The sequence below is a fragment of the Myotis lucifugus genome, unplaced genomic scaffold, assembly GCF_000147115.1.
Source record: "Myotis lucifugus unplaced genomic scaffold, Myoluc2.0 scaffold_12, whole genome shotgun sequence".
Classification (NCBI taxonomy): Eukaryota; Metazoa; Chordata; class Mammalia; order Chiroptera; family Vespertilionidae; genus Myotis; species Myotis lucifugus.
In genome coordinates, this window is record NW_005871060.1 from 3,888,460 (window position 1) to 3,904,911 (window position 16,452).

At 44.5% G+C, this 16,452-nt stretch overlaps 1 pseudogene; it reads left to right on the forward strand.

Moving 5' to 3' along the window:
* Window positions 1-3,155: 3,155 nt before the first annotated feature.
* The window catches only part of LOC106696320, a 78,052-nt pseudogene continuing 64,755 nt past the window's right edge, over window positions 3,156-16,452 (forward strand).

Sequence of the window (16,452 nt, forward strand, 5' to 3'; positions counted from 1 at the left end):
CCTTGGCGAGTCCCGCGGGGCTTGAACCACTTCCCCCAGTTTTTCTTTCCCCTTCCGGACGAAGGCCAGGTTGAAAAAGGAGGCTGCTTCCGGCTGCCCGCCTGGAGCCCAGGGCGAGTTACAAGCTGCTGCGAGGCGCCAGCTGCCCAGGGCCCCGCCCGCCGGCCAGCGCCAGCCCCACCCTCCCTTTCGGAAGGGAAACGTCTCCTGACGCCTGGAGGGGGAACTCCTCCTGTGGACCCCTGTTATTGAATGGGGCGGGCACAGATGTGGGGCTAGGGCAGGTCTGCTCCATCATCGCCGTCACCGCTGGCCTCCCTGGGCTTGGCTGGAGTGGGGTATGGAGGGCGGAGGGCGAGCATGGCCAGGAGCCCGATCAATGGCAAGTGTGGCCCTGTTGTTCTTTCCAAACCTATCAGGCTTGTCTTTTAATAAGAGAGCTGCTTTCAGGACACAGACCTATGTTACATATTTATGTAGCTTCCCTATAGCTGTACATCTCAAACTTTTGTGCGCATAAGAATAACCTGCAGAGCTTATGAAAACCAGATCTGGCCTGGCTGGCATGGCTCAGTGGTTGAGCATCGACCTATGAACCAAGAGGTCAGTTAGATTCAGTTCAGGGCACAGGCCCAGGCTGTGGGCTCTAGCAGGAGGCAGCCTATCAACGATGCTTTCTCATAGATGTTACTATCTCTCTCTCCCTCTCCCTTCTCTCTGAAATCAATAAAAATATATTCACAATAAATAAATAAATAAACTAACGAACAAACCAGATCTGCTTTTTGTTAGGCACCCAGGAGATTCTGATGCAGGTAGTATTCAGGCTGGGCTCTGAGACACATTGCCCTACCTTGCCAAATCCATAGGTCAGCACATACAAGGACTATAAAAGCATTAGATTGGTGGCACAGGCCTTAGAAAAAGTTTTGTCAAATCACCTAATTCATATTGCAAGGAAAACGGAACTAGGAAAGTTCCTAATACTTCATCAAGTCACATGGTATTAGACTCCAGGTATACAGGAGCTTCTATAAATGCGTGTTGACCAAATAGGAGATGGATGGTTGGATAGATGGTAATGAATAGCTGGGTCCAGATTTCCTAATTCTCATTCCAGAATTCTAGCTGGTACAGCAAACTCACTCTGAATTTAGGGAATTTGGGGGACAAAATAGGCAGGAAAAGTGTTAAATTAGTTTTAATATAATATCAAAATCAAGCAATGTGCTAGCTGGGTGCCCTCCAGCTACACTAGGAAGAAAATGGAAGGAAACTAACATGCAAGGAGTATCTGCAGTTGTCTCAGGGGCTGTGTCCATAGGTTAGAGCAGTGGTCAGCAAACTGCGGCTCGCAAGCCACATGCGGCTCTTTGGCCCCTTGAGTGTGGCTCTTCCTAAGCCTTAGGAGTACCCTAATTAAGTTAATAACAATGTACCTACCTATATAGTTTAAGTTTAAAAAATTTGGCTCTCAAAAGAAACTTCAATCGTTGTACTGTTGATATTTGGCTCTGTTGACTAATGAGTTTGCCGACCACTGGGTTAGAGCATAGGCTGCGGGGAAGGACTACCTGGATTTAAATCCCAGTTCTGACATTTAATAGCTGTGAGACTTCAGGCAAGTGACTTTACTTCTCTGTGCTTCAGTTTCCTCCTTTGCAAAGTGGGCATAGTAATAACGGTAGCTCTGATATGTGGTTTGTATTAGTTTTCTACTGCCGGCACGACTTAGCATCTTAAAGCAACACCCTTTTATTATCTTGCAGTTCTGTGGGTTAAAAGTCTGGACTGGCTCAAGTGGATTCTCTGCTTAAGAACTCACAAGGTGGAAGAAGCCAAGATGCCAACCCTCTGGGCCCTCATCTGGAGGTTCTGGGAAGAATCCCCTTCCAAACTCAGCTTCATGTCATCCAGGTTGTTGGCAGAATCCAATGCCTTGGAGCTGTAGGCCTGAGGTCCTTGTTTCTTGTTGGTTGTCATCAGGGTTGGCCCTCTGCTCCTAGAGCTCACCCAGGCTCTTTCTCATGTGAGAAAGAGCCCCTCCATCTTCAAAGCAGCAACTGCATTGAGTCCTTCTCATGCCTCAAATCTCTCCAGCCTCCTCTTTTGCCAACAGCCAGAGAAAAGTTCTTGCTTTTTAAGGAGCTTGTGTATTATATGATTATAATATCTAGGCCCAGCTGAATAATCTGCCTAGTTTAAGGTCAACTGATTAGTCACCTTAATTGCATCTTCAAAGTTTGGCCCCATAATCCTATATAATAAAAGGCTAATATGCAAATCGACTGAACGACAGAATGACCGGTCACTATGATGCACACTGACCACCAGGAGGCAGACGTCAATGCAGGAACTGCCCCCCTGGTGGTCAATGTGCTCCCACAGGGGGAGCACCACTCAGCCAGAAGCCGGGCTCACGGCTGGTGAGCACAGTGGTGATGGCGGGAGACTCTCCCACCTCTGCGGCAGTGCTAAGGATGTCTGACTGACGGCTTAGGCCCGCTGCAGGCCTAAACCGTCAATCAGACATCCTCCAAGGGCTCCCAGACTGCGAGAGGGCACAGGCCGGGCTGAGAGACCCCCCCCCCCCCCGCGAGTGCATGAATTTCATGCACTGGGCCTCTAGTCTATAATAATAAAAGCGTAATATGCTAATTAGACTGGAGGTCCTTCTGGACAACCTTCCAGATGAAGCTGGGGCTGAGAGGGCCAAGCCCCTTGCACGAATTTCATGCATTGGGCCTCTAGTATAACATAATCACAGAAGTAACCCCAGGGGCGAAAACCATGAGAGCTATCTAGACTCTAGGTTACCATGATTGTTTTGAGGAATAAGTAACTTGGAATAATGTTTTGTTTTGTGATATTTATATTAATTATTCAATAAAGGTTAGCTGGGGGGTTTTCCCTACTCATGTCACCTAATTTGATTGTCACTACAACTCTGTATTATTTTAAAGGTGGGAAAATGAGAATCAAAAGATTGCCCAACATAACACAGCAAGTTAGTGGCAGAGCCAGGAATCAAACCTAGCATAGCTGCCAACCAAGTCTGCACTTTTGCTCTTATATGACACTGGGTGGTGGAAAGATGGCAAAAAATAGGTAACGCTTATTTAGGGAAGTGGGATTTGGGCAGGGGTGTCGCAATAATGAGGAACAGAGAAATGTTTACAGATAATCACTTGCCATATGTAAGTAATTAGTGGTTTAGGTGTAGAAAAGGCTCTCTTAAATACTATCTGAAATGAGAAAATCTAACTGAACTGGTGGAGATTGTTAGTGAGCAGAGGTGTTTTCTTGTGATGATACTTGTCTTAGGAGGCTACACATTCACTTGCAATCTAGACTCATTCCTTTGATGAGCTCTTCCTCTCTATGCCTCCTCCCCTCTGCCATCTTGAATCTTTCAGTGTCAAAAGGAAAGAAACATTTCTGAAGGGCAGACACACACCGGCTCAGCCTTGAGAACAAGAACATTACCCAGACCTTCTCCAAGGTCTGCCACTATCATGTCTATTTCCTGCTCTACCTTGCTGACAGAGCAAGGACAGAGGCCCAGCTCCCTCCTTGCCCCCCCCCCAACCCCTGCCCCCTGAAAAAAAAAATCAAAGCAAACAAATAAGTAATCTCATCATCTCTGATTCTCCTCCACTTAGGACCTTGACCATATATTATTCACTAGGAGGATTGTTCATATTCTTTGACTTAGTATTCCTATTTCTAGAATTTACCCTCATAAAATAATCAGAGAATCACTGGAAGATTATTACATTTAAATTGTTTCATGCTCATAGGGGCAAGTGAGTGTCTTTTTGACTGAAACATAAACCACTGTGGTTAAAAGAAGAGGACTAGAGTCAAGCTGCCTGGTGGGTGTTTTTTTTTTAATTTACCTTTATTGTTGAAAGTACTACAGATGTCCCCCTTTTTTCCCCGTTAACCCCCTTCACGCCATATCCGCCCACCCCCTCTTCCAGGCCTTCACCACACTATTGTCTGTGTCCATGGGTTATGCATATATGCATATAAGTTCTTTGGTTAATCTCTTCCCACCCCCACCCCAACTCCCACCTTCCCTCTAAGATTCATCAGGCTGTTCCATACTTCTATGTCTTTGGATTTATTTTGTTCATCAGTTTATTTTGTTCGTTAGATTCCACATATGAGTGAGATCGTGTGATATTGGTCTTTCTCTGATTGGCTTATTTCACTTAGTATAATACTCTCCAGGTCTCTCTTCGCTGTCTCAAAAGGTAAGAGATCCTTCTTTTTTATAGCTGCATAGTATTCCATTGTATAAATGTACCACAGCTTTTTTATCCACTCATCTACTGGGTTTGAATTCTGGTTCTGCCACATACCAATAGGGTGATTATGGACAAGTGACTTCAATTCTCTAAGCCTCCATTTCCTAATCTGGAAAATAGAAATAATAAAAATACCTATATCTCATAAGAATGTAATTAGTTAATACTATCATATTATACTAACTTATTAGAATGATTATTATATTCATATATTTAATATACTAATATGAATAAAGTGCCTGATCTGTAGTAACTGTAACAAATAATTAACTGTAATAAATGTTAAGTATTAGGAGGGTTATTACTAATGATACTAGAGGCCCGGTACATGAAATTCATGCACTGGGGGAGCGGGGTGTCCCTCAGCCCTGCCTGCACCCTCTCCAATCTGGAACTCCTTGGGGGATGTCTGATCCACAGGGATCAGGCCTAAACCTGCAGTCACACAGCCCTCTCACAATCTGGGACTGCTGGCTCCCAACTGCTCGCCTGCCTGCCTGCCTGATTGCCCCTAACCACTCCCCTGCCAGCCTGACCGATGCCTAACTGCTCCCCTGCCAACCCGATTGCCCTCCCCTGCTGGCCCAGTTGCCCCCAACTGCCCTCCCCTGCTGGCCCGGTTGCCCCCAACTGCCCTCCCCTGCCAGCCCAGTCGCCCCCAACTGCCCTCCCCTGCTGGCCTGGTCACCCCTAACTGTCCTCTCCTGCTGGCCTGATCGCCCACAACTGCCCTTCCCTGCAGGGCATCTTGTGGCTGTGGGCACCGCCATCTTTGAGAGCGGCGCAGTCAATTAGCATATTCCCTCCTTATTGGCTGTGAGTGCCGCCATTTTGCGATGGTGTGAGGGTCAATTAGCATATTCCCTCTTTATTAGATAGGATATTCTCAACTCCTGGTCCAGAGCCTGGCACACAGTACTCAATAAAAATGATTAAATAAATGAATGGACAGATAAAGAAATAAGCAAAGAGACTTGTTGCAGCATTATATGCCCAAATTTAAAACCATATAAAATTCAACAACAGGAGATTGTTTTAATATATTATGGTTCATAAATATAGACAGCTTTTAATATATTATGGTTCATAAATATAGACAGTCTTTTAGTTTTAAAAGACTGTTTATTGACCTAGAAAATCTCCTTTATGTAATGTTGGTGGGGGACAGCATACAATACATGTAGTATGGGCTAACTTTGTAAAATATGCACATGCATACATAGGAGGAAAATGGAAGGAAATATATGAAAAGGCAATAATTGTTCTCTTTGGGTGATAGAATAATGGATTCTTTTCATTTTCTTGCTTACACATTCCTGAATTTTCTATTCTTTGCAGTGAACTTGAGCAAAACACCAACTTTAGCTAATACCTTTTTTTTTAAAGATCCCATCATTAATAACTTGGACATTTAAAAACGTTATCAAGTTAATCTTAACTGACTTAAGATCTTATCCCTTTAATAAAATATCTAGAATGGACCAGTTAACACAACTAAACCGACTGTACTGATACTCTCCTTAAAAAAAAAAAAATCTCTATGAAGCAGCTCTACTAAATATCATCCAAAATTTGATTTTAAAGACACTCATCTATGCTATAAGAGCTGACTGTCTAGTTATGAACATTAGCCATGACCCTGGGAATGGCAAAGTCATAAAAAAGCAAATATTATCTATTTTTTTAAACTTACCTATTTTCTCTTTTCATTTAGTTTAGAAGCTAATGTAGTTGAAGAATAAAGCTCTAGAAATGATCATTGGCCCAGAATGAGTACTATTTTTTCTATGCCAATCCATTAAGAATACTACCTTCATTTACTTTGCTTCCTTTGTGGTTCTCAGGGAGAGCGGGTGCTGCAGTTACTGTAAATACTGTACTACAGTATGGTCAGAAAATAGAGCAGCCTGATTAATAAGCTATTTCCACTAATTATAGTTTCTACAACACATGAATTACCACTTTTCAAAAAATTAGGCTGTCATAAGTTACAATTAACACTGAAACTCTACTAAAGGTTTCATAATTCTTTGATGATTCAGAAAGCACTTCCATGTCTCTCGGGTTGTCAGATTCACCAGCATAAGAATCATTTATCCCGATAGGACGGATGAGGGGAAACACTGGTTAATAGAAGTTTTCAGTTGAGAGGAATGTAAGCCAGCCAGGTTTTACTGTGTTTGCAAGGCTGACTGGGTGTCTGCTGAGCCCTGTAAGCACCTCCTGAGAAAGGCGCTCTATTTGTCTGAGATCTTATAATTATTATCCCAAAGGAATACAATGGTAACATTCTGTTTCATAACAAAGAAAACTGGATTACAAGTTATCCTACAACCTCCCGCCTCCCAGCTAAGATCACACACCGTATAGTTACAATGGTGCCAATTACAGTATCTTTTCATGCACTGTATGTTCCTTTAGCTTTTGATGATCTGAATGGATTTCGTACCAAATAGCAGTTACTGGCAGCAATCAAAACAATTTGGGGGAAAATAGTTCCATCCTCTGTGTAGTTCCATCCTCTGTGTTCAAGTAGTCCTATTGATTGAAACTTAATATTTGCTTTACTTCTTTCTTGGTACGAAAAGGGAGCATGTGGCTTCAGTCTGAACCCCATTCTGCCTTACCAAGAAGGTGGGTGGGAAAGCCTAACATATACCAGGCCTTTTCCATCACTAGTTGCTAAAAGCCCAATTCCATCCAAAAGAAGAGTGTTTTTAAGAATTTAGTCCAATCCACCATTCCCTTGCGCACAGAAAGGTTAAGGTTTTGCCCAATTTTATACATCATATTGGCAGATGGGCCGGATTCTAAGTCTCCTGATGGCCCACACTCTTTCCATTGAGTCATGCCCATTGTGCGAAACCTCACGTCTTCTCTAAATCATGCCAGAGCTGAAATTTTTCCCTGGAAAACAGTACTTTTCTTTGAGTTAGGTGCAAAATGAAAGAAGGAAGGTGACGGGGGGTGGGGGGTGAGGGTGGAGAGAGAACCCGAGAGAGAGAACCCAATCCCCAGTCTCATATCCTTGAGGTACCATTCCCACATCACAGCTAGGAATGTTGACTTTCGATCCTGGCACCGTGACCTGCCAAGGTTTACTTATTTGAAAAGCTATACTAGGGCTCCCTGGCAGAATATTTTAGGATATTTGAAGCTGATGGCCAGGGAATCTTCAATGAATAAACAGATACACCTGACCCTCCCAGCCCTGCCCTGGCTGTCAAGGATGGGAAGGAAACATATTCCAATGTGGGAAAGTTTCAAGGTTTGGGCCAATATACTGACTAATGGCCAGCACATAATGAAGTTAGGCTCTTTAAGAGGTAAGTCATTCAGTTGTAATATCAATATTCCTCCCAGTCCTGGAGGGAACTTGTATTGTAACCCACGAGAGGTGCAGCCTGGATACCTTGAATCCATAAATGGAACAGTTGCAATGTGTAAGTGTGATAGGAGACTAAGAGAATAAGCTACACCTCCCCCAGTTTGGGGCTTAATATGAGAGTCATTATGCCGTCGGGAAAGGACCTGATTCGTCACAGTGAAGGTGGGAGTGCCCAAGTCAATGTCGATGACAATGAGAAGACTGATGCTACATAACAACACAGCCCACAGTGGCATCAAGGCTACGCCATAACCCTAGGAACATCGGCTCAAGTCGGCCAAAGTCGCCTGGGAAAGAAGTGGGACATCAGTATGGAGCCCTTGGAGCCAAGTGCACCCACCGATGGGCAGCAGCAAGTAGAGCTGTGGCTAACACCAGGCCGCCAGGACCACGGCAGCACCCAGTGAGCAAGGGTGGCCACAGGGACCACAAGCAATGGAGCAGAGAGAGGGAGGCAGCACAAAAGAGCAGAGCTGCTGCAGGGACAGAGGGGAACACACGACAGCCTGAGACCTCGTGGAAAACAGGGCACCAGGAAGCGCAAGCTCTGAAGAGTACCCCGGAAGGGGCTTGAGGCAAATACCATTTCCGTTTGCATTTCATTGCTTCACACCCCTCCTCTGACTGGCCTGCCATCTCAGTTGGTGTGGCCTACATCTGTGACAGCTCACATGAAAGACAGCTGGGACAGTGAATGGACAAGCTCTTGGCTCTGGCCAGAAGCATGCCATTCCCGAAGGCTGGTTCAGGAAGTCCAGGTCTGCTCTGCATTAGATATTCAGTGAGATGGCAAAGTTCTAAACAGGTCACCCCTAGGGCTCCATCAGTCTTACAACCAATACAGTTCAAAGATGACTCAAAGTAAGACCAAATCCAAACACCTGGGCGTTGGTGGGAGGGGAGGGGAGGGCAAGGTTAGTCCTGTACCTCCTGGAAAGGAAGGGATGGTTGCCATCCAGCCACACAGCCCCATGAGTTCTAGAGCAGCCACATATTTAAATCAAAGCAATACACACACTATTTATGTTTCCTTTGTTCCTTCCCCTGTCAGTTCTCCACAGGCAGAGGTGTGTTTCAGAAACATCTTCCACAGCCAAACAACACAAGTCGGGATGTGGAATCCACACGCCCTTTCTCTCCATCCTTCACTTCTGTAAGGACAGGAACAATAGCCAGCATGGTAGTGTGGGGGAGGTGCTGCGCTAAGCACTTTGCATACACTATTATACATCATTATGTTTGATGATTTCATCAACTCTTTCGGGTAACACTCTCATAATCCCTACTTTGCCATTGAAGAAAATGTAGCACAGAGATGCTCATTGCCTTCCCAAGGCCAAGTAGCGATAGAGGGATGAAGCCTGGCCAGGCATCCAGGCCGTCCTCCAGACCCCACACCCTTCCCCTGCCTCCCTCCATCATTAGACTAGAAGAGCAGGAAGGGATTGGGCTCTTTCAGCCCCCCACCCCCTCCCCTAGGGAGAACTGAATCTGAAATGAATTTAAAGAGGGAGCAGTTTTTAAATATACACTGTCCAATGCAAAACAATGCAAAGTGTGCTACTAAATGCAAATGAGCAGAACAGGAGGATCCTGACCCCTGTGCCTCAGGCCTGCACACGAGTACTCCAACACCTGATTGCTGAGTAATGCTGGGAGCATGCCAGTCATGTTCACACCCAATTGTCATGGAAATTAAAGAGCTTTCCAAATCTGCTGCCAAATTTCTCTAGCATAAGTGGGATTTTAAGTTAAGAACTCCATTCAATTGGCTTAATTTATTTTCACCTCTTTCAGAGCTTAAGATCCTCATATTTCAATTAAAAGACACAGGGTTCCAGGTCAAAGACAACCAACATCCAAATAACTTCAGTCCTACAATGAGCTATAGCTAGTAAGACAAGCCCATCAATAGTCACAGGACTTCCCTGGAAGGAAGAAATAAGTTAAATTTCATCTGTCAGAAAAACAGCCTTCAGCTTCGTCCTGGGAAGAACTGTCAGATGTCCAGGGTCTAATCTGCACCCATTGGGGATGCCTGCGGTTTAATCCCAAGCACCGCATGGGTGCATCACAAGATCTCATCGACATTTATTCATTTCAAGCACATAGTTCTGTTGGAGGGTAACTGGGATTAGAAAAGAGAAAGCAATTATTTAAATATGCCACAGGCATCCGAAAATAAAATGAAAGCAAATATAATTGTAAAGAGGGTGACCCTGGTAACCTACCCCCCAAAAAACAAGGAAGACTCAAATGATCCAAACTAAAAAGCTTTGAAGAGAGAGGAAAAAGAGGGGGAAAGCCAGGCTCTTTGTGTTTGATTCTGCAAACATATATTATGCTCACACGGAAAGCTGGCAGACAGATGGTTGAAGCTTATACAAGGAATATTAAATCTATTTGGAACCCTCTTGCCCTCCTGATACAACACAGCTCATGCCTAGAGGGCAAGACAATCAGCACAAAAATGCCTACAAATCACTCAGATTCTGTCACTAACTGGGAAATCCTCACCGCATCCCTGAGCACAGGGAGCGGGAATGGCAGGTCAGACAGAGGGTCAGAAGAGAAGGCTGAGCCAGTCTCTCTCTCTCTCTCTCTCTCTCTCTCTCTCTCTCTCTCTCACACACACACACACACACACACACACACACTCTCACACACACACTCACACACACACATACACACACACTCACACACACACACACACACACACTCACGCATGCACGCACACCATAGCACATCTCTTTGTATTCAGACTGGTTTCTGCCATTACATTAGAGCCAGATCTGAAATGAAATGGCACATGAAAAGCACCCAGCATAGAGCCTGCTCATGGGGCTTGGTGTGCTTTTGCCATCTTTCCAGAGGAATAAGAACGGATTATTAGATTTTAAAGGCTAAGAGAAATGAAGAATCAACAAACATTCACCTTGCCCAGCTGTCCTTCACTTCGTATTTTCCAATGGGCAATCATTCCACGACACAGTGAAGGTCACATACATTCCACTGATTCCACCTGGAAATAGCAAACCATGAGACAGAAGATAATTATTCCCAAAAAATAGAAATGCCGTATCACTCTGTTTAATCTGAGTATCTAAATCTCTGTGGTTTATGAATATTTGGGCAGCAAGATGCCTGACAGCTATGCAAAGTATGGTTCACAAACCAATTCCATTGGCATCACCTGGGAGCTGGTTAGAAATGCAGAATCCCAGGCCCTCACAGACCTACCAAATCAGAGCCTTCCTGTTAACCAGATCCAGGGGGTCATCTGCTCAGGAAAGCACTGCTCTAGAACACTAATCCCCACTGAGCTGAGGGCTGTGTGCACACACAGGATGATCTGGTGGGATGTACAAAGACATTTTATAACTTCTATTTTTTAATTTTTAAGTTTTGTTTATTTTTATTTGTGTTTATGATGATCCCAAAAAAGAAATTTAGTTTCTCCACTCTTTGGCATTTAACTTGACAGTGGTACATGTACAAACTTACAAATAAATATACATTAAATTAGTAGCAGCTTTGACGGGTAGTAACCATTACCTAGTTAAATATATATTTTTAATATGTATCCTTATTTCAGAAATGTGAAAAAATATTGCATCTCTTGGAATATAGCATCTATGATATGCAGCAAGCATAGAAGAGCTCTGCATTTATAGAGGCTCGGGTTCTATATGCAGAGCCAAAGGTGAGAAATGAAGACATTAATTCAATAAGTATGTTTTGAATCTCCACCCAATGCTGACCCTGAGGGTATATCAGTAAGAGACACAGCCCCTGCCCTCCTGGAACTTACATGAGACAGGCAGACATTACTCAGGTACCCAGGGATAATGGGTGCCATGAGGAAGAAGAGAGCAGAGTGAGGAGACAGACTCAGGATATAGCGGGGCAGGGCGAGAACAACCTAGTTCAGTTGAGCAGGTCAAGGAAAGTATATAAGGAAGGTCGTGTTCATAGAGAGATTTCTGTGAAGCATGGGGAACAGGACTTTAGTCAAAGGGCAGCCCAACTATAAGGACTGTGGGGCAGAAAGAAGCTTGATGCTGGAACATTCATTTGTTCTGCAGGAAACATATCCCAGCTACCACTATCCCCACTCTACAACATAACACCGCTCAGATAACATTAACTATAAAACTTTACAGAAAATTCCTTTTTTTTTCTCTCTCGGATGTATGGTGTAGTGGCACAAGAAGGGGAACAAAGTTAGAAGTGAGAAAATGATATGCTATGAAACTACCATTTTGTTCCTAATTTAAACTTGCATTGTCTAGTCAGTGATTAGGCCCAAAGGAAACATAATGCTCTCATCTTCTGACTTTTTGTTCCCTTAACAACCAGTTTAGGTATTCTGAAACTTAAAATGGCCCGGCAGGTGTGGCTCAGTGGTTGAGCATCAACCTATGAACAAGGAGGTCATGGTTGGATTCCAGGTCAGGGCACATGCTCGGGTTGTAGGCTCTATCCCAGCCTGGTAGGGGACATGCAGGAGGCAGCCACTCGACGATTCTTTCTCATCATTGATGTTTCTATCTCTCCCTCTCCCACTCTGAAAACAATAAAAATAAAATTAAAATATATATATACAGGCATTTATTTTTTTTCTTTTCAAATGTACACTTGCAACAACCCAATACTTCTACCACCTCCATCCTAATACACCCTACTCTTACCCACCGAAGCCTTGTCCCTTTATCAGAAAGCATGGGAACCTGTCCTAGAAAACAAGGCAGGTCTGTCCCCAGACCAGAAATGAGCCAACCAAGTCCCTTCCCTACTGTGGGTCAAGGGGCATGGCCAATGTCTGCATGATTAAAACCCCATCAAAGAGAATAAGTATATGTCTTTGCTCTTCTCAAGAGAAAGGGAAAGGCCATCTGGAAAATCCCCAGCATCATTATGACAGCTACAAATTGCCAATTATTAATGGCTCTCAATCTAGCAGCCAGACTGCAACAGGGATTCGATTTGTTAGGAACATGCTGGCAAGGATCAGTTCCCCAAACAAAAGGGCAAACACACAGGCACGAAGAATCTCTCTCTCTCTCTCTCTCTCTCTCTCTCTCTCTCTCTCTCACACACACACACACACACACACACACACACACACACAGCAGTTCAGAGGTTCAGAACCTTGTAGCATTAGAGGAAAATCTGGAGGAGACTCATTAGTGGTAGACTCATGAGGCCTCAAGCTGTGGCTCATGACTAAATCATACAACGGAACTCCTTCTTATTAACCTTGAATTATACACCTAGACAATGTTTCCTGACATTTGCAATCAAAGTAGACACAATTTATATAAACAACTATTCAGAGTTATATAGACAATAGAAATGTGGGGGTTTTTTGGTCCCTTGGGTTTTTCATGACAGTATTTTAAAAACTGCTCACCCACATGCCTGTGAATCTGAAGGTTATTTTATAAATCATTACAATGACAAAAATATACATTCTGGCAACTCAATTGTCATGGATATTTAACTTAAACCTCTAGCTTTCAGAAGTAAATTTACATGATTCCATTATTATTAGAACAGCCATTTTAAGGTCATATTATTCCACATATAAAGTATCTTGACCCAAGTCCTACAGGAAACAATGAGGGCCTGGAAATTTATAATTGTATTTGACCTGAATGTGAAACTGTGGCCAAGAAACCAGGAAATTTTCAATAATAGCCTGGATTAAGCTGAATACCTTCTAAACCATAAATCATAGGTTTGTTGGGCACTCTTACAGGTTAAATGATGCAAGAAATTTTAGTGCAGGCTGGTGTGATCCCCACAAAAATGAAATGTGAACCAATACCTACAGGGACATGTTCAGCCTGATCCATGAAGATTTAACCATAAGTCACTCATTAGCGTAAATGGAGCGTGGCTCCCAAATTCCAGATGACACCTTGGAATTTTACTGCCCATAGAAAAGGTAGATCAGGGCAGCAGCCCAGTTGTGATCTGGGAAAACTGAAGGTAAATAAAGTGTTTACACCTATTAGGGTTGGAGGGAACTAAAGGCTCAATTTCTACTTTTACTAAACTGTCAGCACAGAATATTTTATTCAGACATTCATCTAGCATTCATCATCAAAAACTACCTTCTACTATGGCTATGCTGTCTCCTCTATATGTATCTAACCTGCCCAAACAGCTATGGAGGGCAGCAATTCTGTCCTTACTTCTGGCTCTCTTTAAATTAAGCTTAGCCCTAGCCAGTTTGGCTCAGCGGATAGAGCGTCAGCGTGCAGACTGAAGGGTCCCAGGTTCAGTTCTGGTTAAGGGCACGTATATTGGCTTCAGGCTCGATCCCTGGCTCTGGTCAGGGTGCATGTGGGAGGCAACCAACTGATGTGTCTCTGGCACATCGATGTTTTTACCTGTCTCTCCCCCTCCCTCCCACTCTCTAAAAAAGCAATAGAAAAATATCCTCAGGTGAGGATTAACTTTAAAAAGTTAAGCTTAATTTTTTGGCCGTAATAGATCCTCAGTGATGAGACTGAAAAAGGAAAAGGAGGAAGAAAAGGAAGTAAACTACCCTCAACTGTAATCTCAAATAGGAGAATAATTATAGGTAATGAACAGGCCCCAAATGAAGGAACAGTGTTCAACCGTTTTTCTCTTGTGATTTCAGGTAAGAACGCCCAACACCCCTAATTAAACCAGTCTAAGTTTACAAGGTTCCATTTTATCATACAAAACAGGCTGTCCCTGGGCTTGGAGAGAGTGGTTCTTGGCCTTCTTGTGGCTCATTCAACTGAGGTTAGTGTAAGGCATTTAACCTTAATGGTGTTTACCCTACACTTGGTCTGCTAACAGCCAGACGTGACAACTGGATTTTTACTTAAGTGTTTTCTTGGATGGCATCCTACTGAGATAAGATAAAGCAAAAGGAATAATGTTTGCAAGCACACATCACTAATGAGGGGTGAAGTTAATTGGTGTGTGGGCAACCGTCCTCATTCCTTGCTTGCAGAACCGCTCAGTGTCATTAACAAGATTCTCAGCCCCAATAGTGCTTTGTAATACTTCCTGTATTACCAAAGTTCATAACCTCCTGTCAGAGTTGTCAGTTGTTCTTGAGAAAGGTTGATTTTCCTATAAAATAAGTAGTCAGGGATATGATAACTTACATGAGGATTACCCACCCTAGGCAGTCTTTACCTGCTCCAACAGTAGCTACATGTGCCAAGCATGATGGTAAACATTTTATGCACATTACCTGCCCAAAGCAACTTTGAAAGGTAGAAATTACCTCCCACATTGTACAAATTAGGAAACTGAGAGAGGTTAAATAATTTTTCAAAAGTCACAGAGCTATCCAATGGCAGAGTTAAGAACTGAACCCAGCTCTTAGATTCTAAAGCCTATACCCTTATCGGGTACAAAACTCATGGCCAGAAACTTCATCCCACACTCATGAAGCCAGACTCAACTTTCTCTCATTTCATTTGGAACCACTTACCAACTTTCTCCCATTCTTGGATGAGGAATGAGGTTGGAAATTACATTCACAGGTAGAAATTCGATTTCCCTCAATGCCCCCCAACACACACTTTATAAAGGCACTATTTGTTGTTGTTGTTGTTGTTGTTGTTGTTGTTGTTGTTACTAGAGGCCCAGTGCACAAATTAGTGCACGGTGGGGGTCCCTCAGAGTGGCCTGCAGGGGTAGGCCGAAACTGACAGTCCAGTGCCTCCTGCCACTTCTGCCTGCCACTCCCACTCATCCCAGCCCCACTGCGCCTGCTGCAGGCTCATGCCCAGTCAGTCTTAATCGGGAGAGGCTCAAGCCACTGCAGCTGTACTTACCAGCCCTGAGCCCTGCGTCTGGTGCCCATCCCAAGGGTGGTGTGTGTGTGTGTGGGGGGGGGGGGGACCCAAGACATGATCAGCCCTCTGTTTGCCAGATCTGTCCGGCTGACATTTGCACTGGTTGTCGAGAACCACCTGGTGGCCACTTTTATATTGTTTCTTCCTTGCATCTTGGTAGGGGAAGCAACTGCAGTGCCCAAGGCCAGTGGTGCTGTGGAGATCATGCCAGCAGAGCTGGTCCATCAGTGCCTAGCCCGTTCTCAGGAGATTGGACCTGCAGGACTACTGAGAGAGTGAGTGGCTGCCACAGGGCTGGTGGGCCGCGGGGACGGGTCAGTCAGCTGAGCAGCACTCCTTCTGTGGAAGCACACTGACCACCAGGGGCAGCTCCTGCATTGAGTGTCTGCCCCCTGTTGGTCAGTGTGCATCATAGCGACTGGTCAACCAGCTTAGGCTTTTATATAGATAACTAGTGGCCCGGTGCACAAAATTCGTGCATGGGGGAGAGGGGTGTCCGTCAGCCCGGCCTGCACCCTCTCCAATCTGGGACCCCTTGGGGGATGTCCAACTGACTGCCGGTTTAGGATCAGGCCTAAACCGGCAGTCAGACATCCCTCTCGCAATATGGGACTGCTGGCTCCTAACCGCTCACTTGCATTCCTGCCTGATCATTCCCAACTGCCCCCTCTTCTGGCCTGATCACCCCCAACTGCCCCCCCACACTGGCCTGATCGCCCCCAAGCTGTCCCCCCAGCCGGTTCACACCCAACTGCAATCCGCTGTATGACCAGCTCAACCCAAAATGCCCTGATGTACCGAACGGAAATATCGCAAGTGAGACTCAATAACTTGGTTCGAATTGTTCTCCATCAGCCATGCGGTAGTAGACGAGAGTGGTCGGTAGTGGAGAGAGATGTAT